Source organism: Dunckerocampus dactyliophorus, chromosome 6 (genome assembly GCF_027744805.1).
Source record: "Dunckerocampus dactyliophorus isolate RoL2022-P2 chromosome 6, RoL_Ddac_1.1, whole genome shotgun sequence".
In the NCBI taxonomy this organism is placed as follows: Eukaryota; Metazoa; Chordata; class Actinopteri; order Syngnathiformes; family Syngnathidae; genus Dunckerocampus; species Dunckerocampus dactyliophorus.
In genome coordinates this window covers 4,644,262-4,649,462 of record NC_072824.1, presented here as the reverse complement: position 1 = coordinate 4,649,462, position 5,201 = coordinate 4,644,262, and positions in this window count along the sequence as shown.

Sequence of the window (5,201 nt, the reverse complement as noted above, 5' to 3'; positions counted from 1 at the left end):
CACCATGTTCGGCACGTTCTTCAACTGGAGAACCAACTATTTGTTAAGGCGGAGAAGTGCGAATTTCATGCTACCACGGTGTCGTTTTTGGGCTATATTCTGGAGAAGGGCCAACTGAGAGCTGATCCCGTCAAGATACAGGCGGTGGTCGAGTGGCCCTCTCCCACATCAGGGAAGCATCTGCAGAGGTTCCTAGGGTTTGCCAACGTCTATAGTCGCTTTATTCGCTATTACAGCAGTAAGGCAGAACCTCTGACGAGGCTTACATCCACCAATATTCCTTTTGTGTGGTCTCCAGAAGCCGAAGCTGCCTTTGTTAAACTTAAATCATTATTCTCTTCCGCACCCGTTCTCACTCATCCTGACCCTTCACTTAAATTTTTCGTTGAAGTAGACGCCTCGGATACGGGAGTGGGAGCTTTCCTGTCCCAACGTTCTCCGGTCGACCAGAAGCACCACCCATGTGCGTTCTTCTCACGTCGACGCACCAAGGCAGAGGGTAACTATGACGTAGGTGATAGGGAGTTGCTTGCCATCAGATGTCGAGATGTCTGTGCCAGGAGCAAGACATCTCATTGCCCTCCAGCCGGTCTCCTACAGCCATTGCTCATTCCCTCCCCCCCATGGTCACACATATCACTGGATTTCATCACGGATTTACCCCCCTCGCAGGGAAAGACTTATTTTGAATGTGGTGGACAGGTTCTCCAAGATGGCGCATTTCACAGCCTTAGAGAAATTACCTTCAGCCTTGGAAACGGTTCATATTATTGTGAGGCACGTGTTCCGTATCCATGGGATCCTACCGACTTGGTGTCGGATCTTGGTCCACAGTTTTCCTCAAGAGTCTGGAAGGCTTTCTGCAAAGCCTTGGGAGCTTCAGCCAGTTTATCATCAGGTTACCATCCAGAATCCAACGGCCAGACAGAGCGGGCGAACCGCTCTACGTTGTGTCTGCCACCGACACCCCCCTCGTGGGCTTCTTACCTTCCCTCGGTGGAGTACTCTCACAATTCGCTCCCCAGCTCGGCTACAGGTATGTCCCCATTCAAAGCAGCTTATGGCTATCAACCCCCTCTATTCCCTTCCCAGGAAAAAGCGATCATGGTTCCAGCATTTGAGGTTCACCTCCGTCGAGTATGGAGGGAGACGGGGCAGCCCTTACACGGACAGCCGCACGTAATCGGAACCCCGCTCCCATATATAAGCCTGGCCAGGAGGTATGGCTTTCTTCCCGTGACCTACCTTTGGCAGGGACTAAGCGGAAGCTAGCACCCAGGTTCGTTGGATCCTACATCATTGACTCCATCATCAACACGTCACCCGTCAAGCTCAGGCTCCTACCTTAATGAAAATCTACCCCGTGTTTCACGTCTCCCACATCAAACCAGTGTTCTCCTGTTCGCTGTGCTCCCTGGCCGTGGCTCCTCCTCCGCCGAGTTTGACTGATGGCTTGCCCGTTTACACGGTGAGAGCAATTTTAGACGTTAGAAGAAGGGTAGGGGGTGGCAGTATCTGGTCTACTGGGAGGGATACGGACCAGAGGAACGTTGCTGGGTGGCCTGCTCCGGTATCCTTGACTCGTCTCTTATTAGTGACTTCCACTCGCTCCATCCCGATAAACCAGGTAAGCCGCCGGGGGTCGCCTTATAAGAGGGGGGATACTGTCATGGGTTTGGGTGCTGCTCTGCTGCCATCTAACGTCTTGTTGTTGCAGCACACCTACCGACCTAGGGAAGGAGCTTAGACACACCTGCGAGCAATTACCATGGACTACTTATACTCCGTCTTGCTGTTCATTCATTGCCAGATTGTCTCCTCATGCACACCTGTTCCTTGTTCTCGTCTAGTTTTGGCATACCTTGTTCCCTAGCTACCCATGTTCTGTTCCTGTGTGCTCTTTAGCCACAGTGATTTTTTGTTAATGTTTTTCAGCAGCTCCCTTAGTGTATAGTTAGTGTATAGATATTTTTGTGTGTATAGTTTTTCTCTTTTGTACTTTTTTTTTTGTCTTACTTGCCTGCGGAGTGCAGCGACTTTTGTTGTATTTATTCCCGTGGCTAGGCCCGGTGCTTTTTGTTGTTGGACTATTCTTATTTTTTGTATCTTGTTGTGACATTTAATAAATTTTGTCACACGGACGTTTGAGTCTACTCTGCATTCTGGAATCCTGTTACCGGCCCCGTGTCTTCCCCTGACATAAAGGTTGCAAAAAATCCACAGAAAAAGTGAAACGTGCACACTTGGATTGCAGAGTTCTTTGCAAATCATTTACCATCATGTTTGATGGATAAAGTTTGCAACGGCCGGTGAAAAATGAGATATTTCAGCGGTCCCGAACACGAACCCCCAAAATTGGCTCAGTCGTGCCCCCTACATATTAAGAAAAAAATTAGCTCCTGCAGCAAATTTCACCAATCATCCAAAATTTGGGGGAGACATCTATCATGATAGGACGCACGAAAAAGCCTCAAATACCCGAGTTTGAAAACAAACAGAAACTCGGCCATTTTGGTTGGACCGACCATTTTTGGCATAAAGCAGGGATTTTAATTTTATGAACTCCTCCTAGGGACTTTGCCCAAATGAGCCCAAATTCAAATCACAGATACTAGACATACGGGCGATGAAAAATTGTAAAGGGTCTTAAGCTGTCTCATTAGATGTGGGAGGAGTCTTTGATGACTCGCTAAGCAAGACGGAAACCCGAACAACTCGGCTCCACAAGGTCAGACTTCTATAGTAATTGCTGTGTATGTTGATGATGACACCCTGAAGAGATCCATATGTCGCTCCAGTGCTACATAGTCACTGTGAGTACTGCGTCCCGTACGGCCATCGACTTGCAAAAACCCTGATTTGCGGGGGGATGCAAGGACTCGTTGAACGTTGCTTGCGGCTTTCCTGTTTTGTTTTCCAGTTGTAGTTGTACGTTGCAGTGGCATCTCATCTAGAGCTGTTTCTAATATTTTGGTGACCTAAATTATGCTTTCACTCTGTGCCTTGTTCAGGTGGTCAACCTCATTGTTATTTCTATTTTTAAATGTTTAAATGTGATGTGGCCAAGCACAGAAAAGAACCCACTGTTTTTTTTTTCTTTTTTCTTCTCTTGTACGATAATTGTGCACATTTCCTGCCGGACCTCATCTGCACCCGCTAAAAGCCTACCTCCTCCCAGCCTAACCACTAGGCTCAGATAAATCTCCGCTGCAATGAAAACAGTGACTTCAGCTGTTCAACACATCACAGCCAGGAAGGAGAGGAGGCCAGGGCAGCGACGGAGATGGTGGCGAGAGGACAAACAGGATGACGCAGTGCAGTTGTACAAGGCTGCAAGCACAATCAAAAAATGAATAACACACAACTGAGCATTATCATCTTGGCAAAGGCCACATTTTTCATACAGCTTTTGCTAAACTGTCAAACTAAAGTCCTGCGTGTCATAAAATGTGCTGTTTTGGCTGAAAGCACATTCTAGAACATTAAAATTTATAATAATGATGAATAACAATTTTCTATCTATTGATTTTGATTTGTGGGTCTACACTTGCAGCCCGAAGTAGCAGTTGTGAGCAAGCTAATATGCTAAACAAAGTCTGTCACCACTAGACTACTAGAAACAATGCCTGTTAGCATGTTAACGTTGTCCCAGACAGCGTGATAACTTTTCAAACGTTATTCGCTAGTGTGAGTCAGCGTGCTGACACTTGTTAGCGTAAACTTGAGCATTTACCCCAACAAAAAGCACCACAAGAGGTGTGTTGTCACTAATAGCGTGCATTTAGCATTCAGCCTGAAAGACGAAGCGACAAACATGACGGCATTTGTTAATGTGTCAGAACAGCCAAACATTACCTTAAATCCTGGCATTTAGCCCAAATGACCAAGCAGCAAAAATGGCCACCGATGCTAATAAGTACCAGAACAGTGACATGTCAGCTCAAATGTTAACATTTCGCATATGAGTCAGAACGGCAACACTTGTTAGATAGATTGTTACCTTATTAATCTCCAAGAGAAATTCACTTAATAAAACAACCAAGGCAAGACATGAGAGATAAGAAAAATAAGAAAATAGAATAAGAATAAATAAATAAATACAGTCAAACTTGTCTATAGCGGCCACTAGAGGGAGTCTGCAAAAGTGGCCGCTATAGACACGTGGCCTCTATAGAAAGGTTGGCGTCCAGTTTGAATGTTGACCAGTAGAGGAAAAAAAAGAAAAAAAGGGGAAAAAAATAATAATAATGTTGACCAGTAGAGGGCACTGCGGACTGCGGATAAAAGTTGTACAGCACTACTAGGCTTGTTATTATCATGGTTCATGGTTTTAATTCATCCTGAACATGCATATGAGTCAAACAGTAGCACATCACATAGTACAATTCACAATTTTGCATGTCCAAAAAGGAGTAGGAAGAAGAAAAGCTTATTTAATCCTACCCCTAATCAGTTTCACATCAGTTGCAATACATTTATTCACCTCTTGTTCTTCCAAGTGTACTTTGTAGGTCTACATGACAATGTAGTGCAATCATAGCCAAGGTTTTTACTTACTAAAAGGAAGCTAGAGGCTTAATAATAACTGATAGAATATATCCACGACCCACAGAACAAAGCTGTGCTAGTAATGTCTTACGCTTGTTTTTAATATTTTACTTTTTATATGGCAGAGTGTCATTACAGCTTTAGTTCATCAGGAAGTGACGGGAAGTGACGGTGGGCGTTTTTTATGTGGAACAACTGACAGTTTGTGTGGATCTTGTGAATGATTGTTACTGAGTTAGGACTCAGTAATTAAAGTCTACACACGACGGCTTCATTGATTGAAAAACGAAACTTTTTCATGCATGAAGCTTCTACTTGAGTTGGTAATTTGGCCGCTATATGCAGTCAGATATTGACCAAGGGAGACAAAATGGGTGGCTGCTGGCCACGTTGGACAGGTGACTGCTATACACAGGGTCTATAACATGTAAATTTGCTGCGGGGGATTTTTCAGTGGCTGCTATAGGCAGGTGGCCGTTCTATAAAGGTGGCCGCTAAGACAGGTTTGACTGTACAGTGTTGCCTCGCTACATCGCGGTGCAATTTTGCATTTTTTTTTTTACAGCGTATGAACACGCATTGTGTTCTGTGTCCTTGTGGTGCATTAGAGTGATCTATCGGTGCTCTGTTGTATGTGTCTGTTATCGTATTTA